The sequence below is a fragment of the Tenrec ecaudatus genome, chromosome 5 (assembly GCF_050624435.1).
Source record: "Tenrec ecaudatus isolate mTenEca1 chromosome 5, mTenEca1.hap1, whole genome shotgun sequence".
In the NCBI taxonomy this organism is placed as follows: Eukaryota; Metazoa; Chordata; class Mammalia; order Afrosoricida; family Tenrecidae; genus Tenrec; species Tenrec ecaudatus.
The window spans coordinates 91,231,731-91,250,059 of NC_134534.1; the positions used below are offsets into that span (position 1 = coordinate 91,231,731).

Sequence of the window (18,329 nt, forward strand, 5' to 3'; positions counted from 1 at the left end):
AAAGGGGCTGGTTATGATAGTGTTCTAGAGCCTGTAGCAGGCTGCTTTCTCAGACACTCACCGTGCACAGTAATAAAAAATAACCAGGCTTTGAGAAGCGAACTTGTGAAGTCTGACCCAGTTTCACAGCTTCAAAGGTAGCCTCATGTCCCCAAAGCACAGCACGTCCTGAGCTTTTCTGTCACCAAATTTAATAGAAAGTTTTTGGGAGAATGTTCTAAATCCAGAAGGCCATGTAACCGAATGAGAGGGAGCCCTAAGCACAGACATCTTGAATGTAGCCCCACACAGCTGGTGCTCTGTGCACGACAAGAGGCTGTGGAGCTGGCTTCCCAAGGTCTGCGGTACTCAGTCCTGTAAGGTGCCATCTGAACCTAGTCTGGCCGCCACCACTCAGGAGCAGACACCAGGAGCACTGCAAAGGGAATTCCTGGGAAGCAAGATGGCTCACCAACTCAAGATTCACGCACATTTTCTATCTGCCGCCAGTCTGTCACTTTGTCCTATAATGGCTTGCACATTGCTAGGATGCCAGGAGCTATGCCGCCAAGATTTCAGAACGACAAGGTCACTTGTGGTGGACAGGTTTCAGCAGAGCTTCCAAACTAAGGCAAGACTAGCAAGGAGGGCTCCCACTCCAAAAATTAGCCAAGGAAAACCATATGTGCCACAACCAAGCACTGTTCAGCACAGAGCAGGAAGGTGAGGCCCTAAAGCTGGAAGGTGTGTTACGCTGGGTTGCCTACAGAAACAAAACCATAGACACTCATATATGTGTAAGAGAGAGCTTTATATCAAGAAGTAGTTATATATCATGAAAACATCCCAGCCCAGTCCAGATCAAGTCCATAAATCTGATACGTCTATAAATCCCTCTTCAGACTCATGCAGCCACAAGCAATGATGCAAAATGCAGGAAGGTCACCATGAGAGCCAAAATACTAGGTTAAGTTGATGGGATACCAATTGAAATATTTCAACAAGTTGATGAAGTACTGGCAGCACTCACTCATCTATGTCAGGAAATTTAGAAACTTGGCCAACTGAGTGGAAAAGATCTATATTTACACCCACTGCAAAGAAAGGTGGCCTAACAGAATGCTCAAATTATAGAGAAATCTCACACGCAAGTAAAATGTGTCCAATGATCATACAAGAGCTACATTGACAAGGAGCTGCCAGAGTTTGGGGCTGCATTCTAAAGTGGACATAGAACAAAGGATGTAATTTCTGCAGTCAGATGGATCTCTGGCAGAGAATACCGGAGAGATGTGGGATTGTGTTTTATTGGCTTAAGCATTAGACTGTGTGGACCATAAAAAACTATGGATAACCCTGAAAAGAATGCAAATTCCAAAATTCTACATTGTGCTTGTGAGGAACCTGTACATGGATCAAGAATCAGTTACGCGAACAGAACAAGGGAATACTGCCTGGTTTAAAATCAGGAAAGATGTGCATCAGTTATATCCTCTTACTATATTGATTCAATCTGTATGCTAAGCAAGTAAACAAAGAAATTGAATTATACAAAGAGGGATGCATTATCAGGATTGGGGAAAGGCTTATTAATAACCTGTGATGCTCAGATGAAGCCACCTTGCTTGCTGAAAGTGAGGAGGACGGGAAGCACTTGCTGATGAAGCTCATGGATTGCAGTCTTCAGTGTGGACTACAACTCAATGTCAAAGAAAACCCAAATCCTCACAACTGGATCAGGAGATAACGTCATGATCAGTTTTTAAAAGGTTCACGTTTTCAAGGAGTTTGTCTTGCTTAGATCCACAATCAATATTCATGGGAGCAGCAGGTAAGTGATCAAGAGACATATTGCATTGGGCAAATCTGCTGCACAAGACCTCTTTAAGGTGTGAAAAAACAAGGATATTACATTGAGGACTAAGGTGCACCTGATCCTAGTCATGGTATTTTCAGTTGCCTCAAATGCATGTGGAAATTGGACACTGAATAAGAAAGACAAAAGAAGAATCAATGCATTTGAATTCTGGTGTTGGGGAATAATATTGAAAGTATCCCGAAATACCAAAAGGACAAATAGGTCTGTCTTAGAATAAGTACAGCCAGAGTGCTCCTTAGAGGCAAGGATGGAGAGACTGTCTCACTTACTTTGGACATACTGTCAGAAGAGACGAGGCCCTGGAGGAGAATGTCATGCTTGGCAAGACAGAAGGGCAGCAAAAAAGAGGAAGACCTTGGGCAAGATGGATTGACCCAGTGGCTGCATCAATGGGCTAGGTATAAAAAAAAACTGTGAGGATGGTGCAGGACAGGCAGCGTTTCTTTCTTTTGTACGTAAGGTCACAATGAGTTGGAACCAATTCGATGGCACCTAACAACAGCCAATTGTCCAGCCCCATGGATGTCGATTTGAGTCCTGTGCACTGCATCTAGTGAGGCCCACATGTCTAGTGACTAAAGTATAGTTGGGGTGGGGGGGTAGGGGGGAAGTATTTTCAGTGAAGAAGTCCTTGGTCTTACAAATTTCTTACAAGGAATGTCATTTTGATCTCCAGCTCTTGATCCTAACTCTTTGTGTCCAACCTTTCCAGTCATCAATAATTATTCATGCTTCTTGATTGCTTGTGTGATTAATTCCAGACTGAAGAGTTTGGCAGTATTTTTCAATTTCTTCATACCTGGATTTAGTGGTTGGCATAGGTTTAATAGTTGTATTGCCTGGCTTTCCTTGTAAGCATATAGATATTATCCTATCAGACAGCATTATACCTGAAAAAAGATCCTAAATGTTCTTTTTGAGATGCATATGATGTCATTGATCTGGAATTTGTCATTCCTGGCATATTAAACCTTGATTGTATGATTCAAAAAGCCAAAACAATTCTTTTCAGTCCACTTTTACCTTGGATATTAGTGTTTGTGTTCCATTGCATTTTTGACAACTTTTAATTTTGCTAGGCTTGTCCTTTGTACATTCCAAATTCTGATTAATAGTAGGAATTTTCAGCTGCATCTTATTATTTGGAGTTGAGTTCCCTCAACAAATGAAGGTCGTGAAAGCTTTGCTGCATCTATGTCATCAAGGTTGACTCTACTTTCGGAGGCGGCTCTGCTCTAATCATCTTTTGAGTGCTTCCAACTTGAGGCGCTCATCTTCCTGCACTCTTTCAGACAAAGCCTGGCTGCTATTTGTAAGGTTTTCAGTGGCTAATTTTTCTGAAGTCAAATACCTCTTCCTTATTCCTTAATTGACTAACGGACCCTGCTGATATCTAAAATACTGTTGGTATAGTTTCTAGTGTCACGTTGCAAGCATCCCGGCATGACAACCTGACAGACAAGTGGGGAATGAAACTTTTAAGTACCAAAAATATATTTAATCTACATAATAAAATGGAAGCTGTGCGCTCACCCCAAATGATGGTTTATTTTAGAAAAGTCAAACCATGGATTTATAGATGAACTCGCATACACCAAGAAATCCTATGGCTAAATAATGAAAAAGAGAGGAAACCCTCTGTTTAAGCTGTGGACTCTTGTTAAAAATGATCCCTCTTTCCTTTGAAAGGAGCTGCCGTGGCCATTCTCAAGGGAAAGAAGGACGACCTTTGCAAGCTTCCGTTCCCCACTCACTTAGACCATCCTGAAGGGTCCCCTTGTTCCAACTGTTGCTGGGATTCCTTTATAGCTTTCTCACAACTCCCACAAAATTGCACAGAATGTGTGTGCTTGTCCCAATCTGATTTTTGTTTTCATTTCAACCACAAGGTTGATTAACTAGATGTTGGACCAAAGCATTCTCTCTTTGTAAGCCCTGTTTGTCAGATAATTTAGGGAAAGGGTACATACTACCACTTGGGAAATTTCTTAAGGCTGATATTGGATGCTTCCCAAGAAATGCTTTAGCTATCAGTCTTCTGTCAGACCCCTCCTTATTCTAGAATTTTGATAGGCTTGATAATTAGCATTTAATAAATAATGAATTATGTAAGGCATCATTTTATGGTCTATATAACATGTAATTTAACAATTTAAATGAATAGGACTATGATAAAAGATGTTAAGCATGTGTAATTTATAGCTAAATAAAACCCAGATGCAAGATCTAAAAAAATGATGCTTTAGTATTAATTCATCAAGTGCACCAAATGTTCAATAGAAAATGCAAGATGTTAATAATAGAAGGGATTGTGTGAGTGGGGATATAAGAACTCTCTGTACTTTCTGCACAATTCTTCTGTAAACCTGAATGTGCTCTAAAAAATAAATTCTATTAATTTTGAAAATAACAAAAGTATGTAAATATGAAAATGATAGAAGCAGAACAAAGAAGACATGAACTGATGCTTCACAAAAGAAGACACAAGAATGGCCCAGAGAAAAGGCGCTCAGCATCATTCAGCATCAAACAAATGCACGTGAAACAATGCCAGGACACGTAGTGATGGACTCATTCCAACCCCTGGTACCCGCTGTGCTCCATAGTTGATTTTTCAGAATAGATCACCAGGCCTTTCTAAGCTGTGTCTGGATTGCCTTGAACCTCTAACCTTTTGGTTAGCAAAACGTGTGTTAACCATTTGCACCATCCAGAGATTCCTCACACCTAACAGAAGGGTTAAACGAAAACTAACTGTTGGTGAAGAGGCAGAGAGACTAGAACTTTCCCTACATTGCTGAGAGGAGTGGCAATTGTACAATCATTTTGGGAAAGAAGTTGGCAATTTTCTCTGTGATCCAACAACTCCACTCCTAGGTATTTACCACTCCAACAGTGACCACATAGATCCACAAAAGAGGTGCACACAAATTTTCATCGCCGTTTTATTCATGATAGCCCTCAAATGGAAACAGTTCAAATATCTGTCATCCAGGTGAAAAATAAACCAATCGTAATGCAGTCAAATAAGAAGACTATTTAGCAATGAAAGGAACAAACTCTTGATACATGCAACCATATGGATAAAACTTTAAGTATGATGAACAAATGATACCATATTACATGCTTCTACTTCTACAGCACTCCAAAAGAGGAAGACCAAATGTATGATGACCAAGGTTAACAGGGGTTACTCTGGGGTGAGGATGAAATGGGAGCTGGCTGGAAGTGACCTCGAGAGAACTTTGGGAGTGATGAAAACATTCTACATCATAACAGAGGATGTGAGTTACACTAGGTTAGCCATTTATCAAAATTCATCCAATTTCATATATGTGCGAACCCAAATGTACACCCTATATTCTCTAAATGTGTATGTCAACAAGACACAAGACAACACAAAGGGATGTGGCCTAACAGATGCCTTTTGTCTGAGGTAATGACTGAACCTGATGGGGACCAAGAGAAAGACGCTCTGCGACACTGAATGATTGGCTCACCTGGAAGCCTCTTTGAACCACATCATTTCCATTAGATTTTTTTTAATAGGTCTCCTTCGTGCTAGAGGGAAGTTATAGAATTATTTATATAAGGGTAAGTAAAAAAGAACATTGCTATAAAAATACCACCAGAGTTTCTGAAGCAAGAAATATCGATAGAAACAGATTGTCCTATGTTTCTCCCACCTGACAACTAGAGGCTTCAAACCACTCACCTTTTGCTTAGCAGCCAACAGTTAGCTCATGTTGTTATTAGGGCTCTTAAAAAACACAGACACTTTATTAAACAAGATGTGAAGCCATTGGTGCTCAATGTATCCTTCACCTAGGTCTATACACTTCTGAAAGTGAAGTTTACATATCTCTAGTCCTTGCCCAAATAATTCAGTGCTCTTTGTTTATGTCATGTCAAAAGGGCAGTGTGGGTAGTGCTCCTTTTTTAATTCTTAGAGTTTAGGGAACAAAAAGAAGTCTGAAAAGGCCAGGCCAGGGCTGTCGGGTGGATGGAGTAAGGCTTCCCAATGAAATTGTCACAGGACAGCCCTGCTACCTTCAAAGAACGAACAGGTGCATTGTTGGGATGAAAAAAAATTCCTTGGCATGACATCCATGAGCTTTTTCTTGACAGTGCAGCCTTCGATTCTCTCTGAATTTCTACATAATCAGCCCCTGTGATTCATCTGTATCCTTTGAGAAAAATCTATCCATTTTACCCCTTTGGGATTTGTAACACAGTTGCCATAACTTTCTCAGCTGACCTCTCTGCCTTGACTTTACCAGGTCCAGCACGTCTCCTAGCGAGCTTCTATTTGACCTGGACCTCACTTTGAAGGCGTTCTAACAGACTAAGACACATGTATCATTGAGGGAACTTGTCTGAAGTTATACAGTGATCATGGAGATATGTTTAAACACCTTTTGTTTAGACTAAGCTCAGACACGTGTGAACTAAAGCCCTAGCAGCAACACTTTTGATTTACTTTCATATTATAAACTATCTTTGGTGATATTCAAGAAATCAATCAACAACCATTTTGATGCGAATGAGGGGGGTCAGAATGGAGACCCCAAGTCCATCTGTAGACAGTTGGACTACACAGAAGGCTCACAAGGAAGGGATGAGCCAGCCAGGGTGCAGTATAGCACACAGCATTCCTCTAGTTCCTTATTTCTCCCTCCTCCCCCACTATCATGACCCCAGTTCTATCTTACAAATCTGGCTAGATCAGAGCATGCACACTGCTACAGATAAGAGCTCTTGACACACAGAATCCGGGATAGATAAACCCATCAGGACCAATATTGAGAACAGTAACACCATGAGGGTAGAGGGAGAAGGGTGACAAAAAGGGAACTGATCACAATGATCGTGTACAACTCCCCCCATCCTCCCAGAAACATAGGTGAAGGGAGACAGCAGATGGTGTAAAATATGAAAATAATAATAATTTATAAATTATTACAAGGGGGGGGAGGGGAGGGAGAAGGAAAAAGAGGAGCTGACACCAAGGGCTCAAGTAGAAGGAAAATGTTTTGGAAATGATGATGGCAACGTATGTGCAAATGTGCTTGATACAATTGGTGTATGGATTGTTATAAGAACTGTAAGAGTCCCCAGTAAAATGATTTATTTAAAAAAAAGAAATCAATCAATAGCAAAGTATGGAAGATTTCATTGTAGTTTCAGAACAAACTGCTAATGTTATAAACACTGTAATTAACAAAGATTGAAATGCAATGGGAAATTCTGTAAATATGCTGTAGTCGGAATTTTTTGGAGATACTGTCAAAGTTGATATACTAAAGTCAGAAATTATTTACAATAGTTACCTCTTGGAGGTGGCCTATGGGGTGAAGATAGAGAAAGAATTTAAAAACGTTATTTTATAAACTAAGGCACTTTTAAACTATGTGTAATTTAGAAAGGCAATGAGCCTCTGCTTGGGGTGTTTCCCCACACCACCGTGCAGGAGGCAGCTTGGCTCCTCTTATCTGCCTCACTCCATCTACTGTTCTTCATTTTAAATCAAGGTCTGCTCCTACTGGACTGGCAACTCCAAGAGGGTAGAATTCAACAACTCTAGGATGACTTTATGAATTAATCTACTGCTGGTGCTCAAGGTCAAAGGGTAAAGTCAAGAGAGAGCATATACCCCTCAGAAAGATATCTCCAAATCCTGAAAGAAGAGTTGCTTCTCTGAAAGCTTGGTGTTGAGGTGAGGTCTCACTAGGTTGCTGGTGGGGCAGAAATTAGTGGCCTCTGTTTCCTCAAAGATTAATCAGATTATTAAGGATAAAACTATCCTGAGCTGGCTTTTCTTTGCTACAAAAAAAAAAAAAATAGAGGTCCAGTCAGTTGAGAACAAGAAGGCCCAGGTCACCCCTGAAGCAACTGGTGGGAGCAGAGAGCTTGATCTGGATGACAAGGTGGTCACAGAAAGACAACCTGGTGCTAATAGGTTGTCCTGGGCCCAGATCCAGCTGGAAAACACAGTTGTGAATTATTTTTGGTTTGGGGCTGAGAAGACATAGACACATGCCAGCAGGGGACATTGCCAATGGCCTCAGGCTTACTAGCTCTGCCAGAGATCCTGCAGGCCCACGAGGACTTCACATGTGCTCCTGGGTGGGGGGTTCTGCGGTTCTGCTTTCAGCAGGCAGATGCTAAGCCCCAGAGTGACCAGGCCACCCTCAAGTCCAGCCAGAAGACTTGGCTGTCTTTGTGTATATTTTGTGTCAACACTTCTCTTGGCTGGTGGAGGAGGAAAGGCTGCTCCCCGGGGGAAAGGTGCCCAGGAGCAGAAGAAAGCCCAAGGCCTGCAGGGGCACAATCTGGACTGAGATGACTTGACACTCTAGTTTCAGATGTTTGGTTGTGTTTTCTCTTTTTTAAATCAGAAAAAAAAATTACTCCACAGGTGTCTCTCAAACATGGTCTGAAGTACAGAGAACCTGAAATGCAGTCGCGGAGGATTTTCCCTTGGCTGTCCACCGCAGTTAGGAATTGGTGGATGCCAGACACTCACTGAAGGAGCAGTGGAGTGTCCAGTTGGCAGAATTCCTAACAATCACCCCCGGCTTCCTACCAAAAAGACCTGCAGGCAGGCAGCACTAGACAAAACTTAAACTCACTAGCCTCAAGTCAATGCTAACGCTGTACGAGGGTGGGACTGCCCCTATGAATTTCTGAAGAATAAAGACAGCCTCATCTTCCTCCATGGAGCAGCTGATGGGTTCGAACCACTGACGTTGTGGTTACCATCTCAGTATGTAGTCCACTAGGCCACCAGCATTCCTCACCAGACAGCAAGCATGGCTCATTTCCTACAGCCTTCGTGGGTCCCTCTCTTGCCTAGGGTCCTATGTAAAGGTGTGTCCTCTGTACATGCCAAATTGCGAGGATCAGTGGGTGGACGGACCTGGGATCATCTGTGTGGTTGTATTTTCCATGCGAGCCACGTTGCAAGAATCAGTGGACAAGCAGGTCTAGTGTCCTCTGTGTGCTGTGTCCCCTTTGTGTGCCTAAGATGTTGAAGGTCAATGGGAGAACTGGGTGCCTCTGTGAGGGAGTGTCCTCGGTTACGCTTGAGGTTTTAGGGGTCAATGGCAAGCAGATCAAACAGACCCGTCTGTTCTTGCACACGAAGCAGAGGAAGCTGTCAGTGAGGTGAAGCTGTGTTTACTACCTCCTTTCCTACATGTTTGATGGCCAACAATGAACGCTCTCTGCCCAGCCTGAGAAAACAGACCCAGCTACCGGCGTTTGCCGACGTCCAGCTTTGATGTCCTGCTGCCTCGGACATTCACTGAAGTTTTATAATAGACTCACCTTTGTTCACCCAAATACCCTGTAGCCTACCTTAAGCACAAAACAGGTGAAATCATATGCGTTTGAGGAGCAATTTTCTGTTTCATATATAAATGACGGCGGCATCATAAAAATAAACATTCACACACAGCTACCACAAACGATAATGCAACACTAGAAAACATGCAGGTCTCCGGGCCTCTCTGCATCTCCCGGCCACAGTGGCCAGACACCGGCAGGAAACCACCGGGTCATGAAGACGAACCAGGCCTCCTGTGCACACACTGCAGACAACAGCTCAGTGAGCTTTCCAGAGAGGCCAGTCACTCCCACCTTTCTAGAGCCTCTGGTAACAAGATCCTCAACGTGTAGAATTTCTCAAGGCAGAAACTTTAACTTCAAAACTCGGTTCCACACTGCTTTGGGGAATATTATGTGTAGATGGGAACAGATGGGAGATGAGGGTGATTTAAAAGACGTGTTCTCAACATCAAAAAGAGCACGGAAAGAATCACAGGATCATCTCCACAGATGCAGGAAAACAGGCAGTAAGTCCCAGCACCCTTTCTGGATGAAAACCCTAGAGAAGACTGAAGTAGAACATAAATTCCTCAATGTGATTCAGGGCATTTGAGAAAAGGAAACTAGCCACACTACACTTGCAGGGGAAGCACTGAGGGCTTTACCATTGAGGTCGGGAAGGAGGCAAGAGAGCTGTTGTTCTTACTTCTCTTCAGCATTGGGTTAGAAGACCTCGCCAGAGCAACCCAACAAGAAAACGACAGAAAAGGCACCCAGATTGGGAAAGGAGAAAAACTAACATTCTTTCTATTTGTAGATGATATTATCCTAGAGAGAGAGAAAATCCCAAAGCATCTGCCAGACAACTTCTAGAGACAAGAAGGGGGGGGGGGAGAATTTAATAAGGCCATGGGGGAGAGGGTCCACTGACCAAATGAGAAATGAGAAATCTGAATGGAAAGTTAGGGAAGCAATTCCATTTATAGTATCTAAGAGAATTGAAGTTCTAGGAATAAATTTAATCAGGGATGTGAAGGACTTACATAATAAAAATTACAAAGCACTGCTGGAAGAGGGTTTTGGGGGGCCGGGGGGGCTGGGTACAGTGTACTTTATGGATGGTACATAATAAGGTTGGCCTCTCTAAGCCCCTCCCTTTGCTTTAGGGGGTCTAGATTGAAATTTGAGATGATGGGATAGTCTCAGTATGTTTGGGGCTCAAGTTGGGGCAAAGACTCCCCAGTAGCTGAAGGCCTCTCTTCCTCTAGCGCTGTTTCTGGGGCTGGTGGTCCAGGTGGGGGGTTCTTACTCCTTGGAGGCCATGCGGACCGTGAGGTCCACCACTCTGCTGCTGTAGCCAAATTCATGGTTATACTAGGAAATGAGCCTGACAAAGTGGTCGTTGTGGGCAATGCCATCCCCACCATCGAGGGTGGCAGAGTGGTTGTCACAACTGAAGTCACCGGAGACAACCTGGTCCTCAGTGTAGCCCAGGATGCCCTTTAGGGGACCATTGGATGCCTCGTTCACCACCTTCTTGATGTCATCATACTAGGCAGATTTCTCCAGACGGAAGGTGAGATCCACAATGGACACACTGGGGGTAGGACAGGGAAGACCAGCCCAGTGAGTTTCGCATTCAGCTCCGGGATAAACTTGTCCACAGTCTTGGCAGTGCCAGTAGATGCAGGGATGATGTTCTGAGCAGCCTCACAGCCATCACACCATAAACTTACAGAGGGGCCGTCCATGGTCTTCTGGGTGGTAGTGATGGCACGGACTGTGGTCATGAGTCCCTCCATAATGCCAGAGTTGTCATGGACGACCTTGGCCAGGGAGGCCAAGCAGTTGGTGGTACAGGAGGCACTGCTGACAATCTTGAGGGAGTTGTCATGTTTCGCATGATTCACGCCCATCACAAACACGGGGGCATCGGCAGAAGAGGCAGAGATGATCACTGTTTTGGCATCACCCGTCAAGCAAGCCCTGCCTTCTCTATGGTTGTGAAGACACAGCTTCACCCCACTTGTTGTTGGCTGGTCTTGCTCCTGGAAGATGGAGATGGACTCCCATTGATGATGAGCTTCCCATTCTCAGCCTTGACAGTGCCAAAGAACATGCACGGTGGAATCATACTAGAACAGGTAGACCGTGTAGTTCAGGTCAATGAAAGGGTCATGATGGCAATAATGTCCATTTGCCAGATTCGAAAGCAGCTCTGGTGACCAGGCAGCCATTTGCGGACAAATTCGTTTACTCTGACCTTTACCATGGTGACCAGGCAGCCATTTGCAGACAAATTCGTTTACTCTGACCTTCACCATAGTATCTCCGGGATGTGGCTGGGACTGCACGGGAACAGCAAGATGCAGCTGGGACTGCACAGGAATGGACAGATGCAGCTGCCTCACATGAGGAGGAACAGAGAGCCAGCTTTTTAAAAATATCAAGATGTTCTGTGCTCATGGATTAGAAAACAATATTGTTAAGATGTCAATATAACCCAGAGTGAATTATATATTCAACACAATCCAAATAAAAATTCGAAAAGTTATCTTAACAGAAATGGAAAAACTAAAGCTCAACTTTATATGGAATATCAAGAGGCCCTCACAGCTAAAGCAATGATGATTCACGTTTCCTCATTTTAAAACGTATTTTACAAACCAGAGTAATCACTATTGGTGGAGTAGCACCAATAGCACTATTGGGTGGAGTAGAACCACCCTTTTGGGTTTTTAAGGGTATACAATATTACAGGAGCAGAAAGCCTCATCTTGCTCCTGCAGAGAAGCTGATGGTTTCGAACTGCTGACCTTGAGGTTAACAGCCCAACACCTAACCCACTATGCCTCAGAGCTCCACTAAAACAACCACAGCCTCAGAAAAGAGTTGTTGTTAAAGCTGATTATGTACAACCAAAAACGTCATGGAACTTCGCTTATTGATTCAGAGATTTGGGGTTATGGTTTCACGAGAGATTCCGGTTAATTGGATGAGTAACGTGTTTAGTGCTTCTATTCTATGTCCTCATTAGATGCATAGTGACTGGAGCCTTAAAAGCTAGCAAGCAGCGATCCAAGGCACAATAATTGGTCTCTATTCACCCGCAGTGACAGAAGATGGAGAGTTAGGAATCAAAGAAGGCAGTGGAATGTGGGGCTGAACATGTCGATCAAAGGTTCCCTAGCAGAAATAAAGAACAGAATTTCACATTCTCATGGATTCCAGACTTCCTGGAGCCATGGAAGTTGGATATACCACTGGTGCTACTGCCCTGAGGAAATCGTTAAATCTGTAGCCAAAAATACCCTTGAAGTCTACTTAAAACCAAGCAGTTGCTTTGTTTAACTAGTAAAAAGCCTGCTCTTCTAAGAGCTATCTATATAGGTTTGACCTGACAGCAACTCAAAAGACAACAATCTTACGAACATTGACGGGAAATGAACTGCTGTCAATGAAAAGGAAGAACTAGAAATGAGGGTGAGGACGGTTGCACAACTTGAAGAGTGTAATCAGTGCCATTAAATCGTGCTTATTGAAACTGCTGAATTGGTGTATGTTTTGCTGTGTACATTCTCAACAACAACTAAATAAATATCACCATATTTGGAAAACCACAATGAGATACTAGTTCATGCTCTCTATGATGTCTAAGATCCAAGGGGCAAACATCAAGAAATAATAAATGTTGATGAGCATGTGGAGAAATTAGAACCCGCACCCACTGTTGGTGGGAATGTAAAATGGTATAGCCGTTGTTGAAAACAGTGTAGCAATTCTTCACAACAGTAAATAGAACTACCATATGACCCAGCAGTTTCACTCCTGGCTATATACCCTAGAGATTCAGAGATTTTCAGGACATCCATATTATTGCAGCACTTTTTCACAATAATCAAGAGGTGGAAACACCCTAAATATTCACCATCAGATGACTAGATAAATAAAATGTAGTAATGCACACAAAATGGAACAATGCTTGGCCAGTAAGAAACAAAGTCTTGATATATTCTACAATATTGATGGAAATAAGTCAATCACAAATGGGCAAATGTAGTATGACCTAACATATAAGAAGACATCACGCTTGGTAAAGTAGAGACTCAGCAAACAAGAGAAAGGCCCTCCGTGAGATGGCTTGAACAAAGTGACCGCAACAACGGGCTCAGAGAACAACGATCGTGAGGACGGCACAGGAACAGGCAGGGGTCTGTTGGTTTTTTTTTTTAAATTAATTTTAACAATTTATTAGGGGCTCATACAATTCTTATCACAGTTCATACATATACATACATCAATTGTATAAAGCACATCTGTACAGTCTTTGCCTGTTGGTTTTTTTAAAACATTTTATTAGAGACTCATACAACTCTTATCACAATCCATACATACATCAATTGTGTAAAGCACATCTGTACATTCTTTGCCCTAATCATTTTCAAAACATTTGCTCTCCTCTTAAGCCCTTTGCATCAGGTCCTCTTTTTTCCCCTCCCTTCCCCCTCCCCCCTCCCTCATGACCCCTTGATAATTTATAAATTATTATTTTGTCATATCTTGCCCTATCCGGCATCTCCCTTCACCCCCTTTTCTGTTGTCCATCCCCCAGGGAGGAGGTCACATGTAGATCCTTGTAAGTGGTTCCCTCTTTCCAACCCACTCACCCTCTACCCTCCCAGTATCGCCCCTCATACCCCTGGTCCTGAAGGTATCATCCACCCTGGAGTCCCTGTGCCTCCAGCTCCTATCTGCACCAGTGTACAACCTCTGCTCTATCCAGACTTGCAAGGTAGAATTCGGATCATGGTAGTGGGGGTGGGGGGAGGGGAGGACGCATTTAGGAACTAGAGGGAAGCTGTGTTCTTCATCGGTGCTACGTCGCACACTGACTGACTCATCTCCTCCCCTAGGCCCCTCTGTGAGGGGATCTCCAGTGGCTGACAAATGGGCTTTGGGTCTCCACTCTGCATGTCTCCCTTCATTCACTATGGTAAGATTTTTTTTTTTATGATGATGCCTTATACCTGATCCCTTCGACACCTCGTGATCGCACAGGCTGGTGTGCTTCTTCCATGTGGGCTTTGTTGCTTCTGAGCTAGATGGCCTCTTGTTCACCTTCAAGCCTTTAAGACCCCAGACACTATCTCTTTTGATAGTCGGGCACCATCAGCTTTCTTCACCACATTTGCTTATGCACCCATTTGTCCTCAGCGATTGGTCTTTTATACATAGAGCTGCAATGAGTGGAAATCAATCCAGTGACATCTAACCACAACAATAACATCTAAAAGGACAAGAATAGGCAAGCGTATAAAGCTAAAGGTGTATTAGTGGTTATCAAGAGGAGGTGGGAAGAGTAAGGGGTAATTATTGCTTCTGACGTACTAAGTTTTCATTTACAGTAATAGAAACCTCACATTGATAAAAGTAGCATTACACGGTGATTAATGTAATTGCTCTCAAGAAGTTGTGCACCTATAAAGAGTTGACTTGATAAAAGTTGTGTGGTAGATATATTTACAACAGTGCAACAATGATGAGGGAAAACAGTTACTGGGGCGGCTTACATACATATAACCAAGCATCTAAGTAGATTTGGTTTCTTGGTTTGGAGGGCTGGCCTTGTGGTTTCCTGCCATCACCAGTAATTGACCTAAAATGGTATACAGCTCTTCTGTCCTGCCTTCTGTTTCATTGTGCACTGTCTGAGGTCTTAGAAGTGTGCAGGCAGCTATGTAAGGTACAACTAGGGTCTATTAAGCGGGAGCAAACAGAGGAAGAAGAGTTAGCAATACAAGAAGGAAATGGAATGTGTGGCTAATTATATCCATGAATGCCTCCTTTGCTTTGAAACCAGAAGAACCAGATTGTACCCAGTTATAAGCTGAGCGTTTTCATGAAAGAGTCTATGAAAAAATCCTGATAAAAAGGGAAAAAGTAGGACACAATTTAAAATTCTCATGAAATCCAACATTTCTAGAGGCTGGATACACCCTTTAAACTAGTGCCCCAAGATCATCTTTAAACCTTAAAGCGAGACTATCTCTCAAAGTCTTCTCTTAACTCAAACAATAATTTATCTGAACTAGCAGGCAGGGCAAGGCACTACCCGTTTTGGCCCGAGGCTCCTGTAGCCGAGTGAGAAGATGGGTTAAATAAGGGAGGTGGTAGAGTGCAACTACCTAGGAAAGCAGAATACAGAAGAGAGACAAGATTGCCCCAAACCCTATGGATAGCTATACCTAGGGGCGAGGAGGAGGGGTGCTGGGCAGGTGGTGGAAATACTCAGGGGCGCCCCTGAAGCCCTGAGCAATGAATGGGCACGGCCAACATGACCTGAGTCATCTGGGACCAGATGCTGAGCAGAGTGGCTTGGAGGGGAACAAAATCTGTGGTTGTGTCCATCGAGGGCAGACACAGGTACTCTCCAATGAAAGTCAAGGAGCTCTGCATAAAAGGGGATAGTTGTCATTTGGAGGGGGCAGCAAAACTATGTGCTTGTCTCAAGGAGCCCTGGGGAGTGTGGTCAGAGGCCACATGTTTTTCAAGTCACAGACACTACCTGTGGCAGTTAGATAATCTCCTGTCAACTTGCAAAGGGGTGGAGTCTAGCCTGTCAATCAGGTTGTAGCTTGACCTCATTTAGAGGCTCAAAGGAGAAATATAGCTCACTGGAGACCAGATACACACAGACACTCTGCTTGTCCTCCTGTGACAAGCCACATGGAGACCCTTGCTGGAACCAAGCCCCAGAGCTGGAGGAGCCACATGAAGACCCACGCCAGCACTGAGAGGCCTCCACTGCCACTGCCACTGCCACTGCAGCCACAAGACTTTCACCCACTGGCCTCTGATCTTCCTGAATTCTCCTTCATTGCATGGCTGTGTGCGTCTAAAGAGGAATTTATCGACTAGTATCAACATATGGGGTCACATCAGACTTATGGACTTGATCTGGACCAGGCTGGGCTGAGATATTTTCTTAATGTACAATTGCTCTTTGATATAAAACTCTCTCATACACACCTATGAGTGTCTCTGGATTTGTTTCTCTAGTCTACCTGGACTAACACACTACCATTGGAAGCCATTACCTGGTGCAGAATGTAACACTCAGTGACTCAAGTTCTCCACGGGACCCTGTGCCCACAAAGCACTCTCCTCTGGCTGCATGTGAATCTCCAAACACCCCAGTTCATGTGCCACAATGGCACCTCACTAAGTCCCTTCCTCATGACCGTCTTCCTCCCATGCCGGCTCCACCTAGGGTCTCCTCTGCTCCACCCCGGCCTCCTGCAGCCGGAGCCCTTGTATGAGGTGGGGTTGTCTAGAGAAACAAACCCAGTGACCTTCAAATACTAAAAAGGAAGCATTTTATATCAAGAAGGGATGTTGGAGGGTTCCTCCGTCTCCACGGGAGGAGCAGCTGCCACCACAGCCCGCAGCCAGTTCGGAGGGAAGAACGGAGAGAAGGAAGGAAGGGGCCGGAGCGACTAGCAAGAGGGAACCCGTGAATGGGCTGGCGGTGACCCCCAGCCCTCCCATCTGACCCTTCCCCCCAAACCCTGACCTCAGTTCAAGCCACCACCTGCAAGGCTGGACGGCTGCCTTAAAAGGAGCCGCCCGGGAGCTGAGTGCTGTTCTCGCTGGTGAAGACGGCGTCCCTCACCATCGCCTCAAACCAGTTCCTGGAGCTGCCCACTTTCCTTGTGGCACCGTCTGGAGCACTGGTAACCCAGGAAACAGACCGGTTGCCAGAGTTGCAGAGGGTCCACCAATCAAGAACTCTTTGGCATCCAAGGGTCCGGCCAACAAGGCACACTCTCCGCAGAGACGGTTTGCTACTGATGCTACTGCTCGGCAGGAAGTCAGGAACTATGTTCTGCAGAGTTGGCACCGAGGCCTACCAACCTAGCTCTGCCTTTCAGTGTGAGGCTGGTATTTCCTGCACACAGATCTCAGTGGACCAGTGGCCAGACTCATTCCTCAGTGGGTGGCCAATGTCACAAACCCCAACAGCCCACGAACGAGTTCACCTTGGAAACTTTGGTTGCATTTGCCCAGAGCAGCTGCTGGGTAAATCCAATGAGATTCTGACCACCATCCTCCAGGGAATGAGGAAGAGTCAGTGATAATGTGAAGCTTGCAGCTTCCGATGCTCTCCCCAACTCACTGGAGGTCACCAACGCAAGCTTCGACAGAGTCCCAGAGGCACTTCATGGTGCAAGTGGTGTGTGAAGCCACCCAGTGTCCCAATACAAGGATCCTAGTGACTGCATTACAGAACCTGGGGAAGACAATGTCCTGGTATTATCAATTCATGAAGCTGGGTGTGGGTCCTGTTCTTTTTGCCCTTATGAACGAAGCAATGGCCAGTGACAGTGATGAGGTGACACTACAAGGGATCAAATACTGGTCCAACGTCTGTGACGAGGAAATGAATTTGGCCATCAAGGCTTCAGAGGCAGCAGAACAGGGATGGATGATATCCTGAACACCCCATCAAGTTTTATGCCAAGGGAGCACTGCTGCGGTGCCTGGCTCCTGGAACCTCACCCAGCCACTAACTCAACAGGATGAAAATGACAATGGCAATGGTGACTGGAACCCCAGCAAAGCAGCAGGCACGTGTCTCATGCTTCTGGCAACCTGCTGTGAAGATGGCCTTGTTCCACGTGTCCTTCCCTTTATTAAAGAACGTCAAGAACCCGATTGGCAGCGCTGGGCTGTGGAGGTGATGGCTTGTGGCTGTGTCTTGGAGAAACAGGAGCTCAAACCCCTAGTTGGACAGGCTATGCCTCTGGACACCAAGACCCTGGACTGCGGGAAGGCCATGGGCCAGACGGTGTGGGGCTCCTCAGAGTGAGAAGGGTCCGAGGATGTGCAGACTGTCCCTGCCCACAGGGTGATAATGCTGGGGAGGGTGTAGGTGCGGATCTCATCCATATCCATGGACTTTCAATAGACATGTTTGAGGAGTGTCGATGCCTGTACACTCGGGCAGCAGGGCTAGACTTGGCTACACTCAGTCCCATGGTACTCCATCTGGTTGCTCACAGCGGCGGGGTTACATAGCCAGCTCACTGGAGGCAGTGCTCACTGAGACTGGGGTACCACTCGAGACTTGGCACCAGGTGCC

General features: G+C 44.7%; 1 protein-coding gene and 1 pseudogene across 1 annotated transcript in view; one reads left to right on the forward strand and one right to left on the reverse strand.

Moving 5' to 3' along the window:
• Window positions 1-18,329, reverse strand: part of WNK2 (WNK lysine deficient protein kinase 2) — a 187,288-nt gene that overhangs the window by 96,664 nt on the left and 72,295 nt on the right. The gene's annotated exons all lie outside the window — the stretch shown is intronic.
• Window positions 244-18,056, forward strand: LOC142448498 (importin subunit beta-1 pseudogene; annotated as a pseudogene).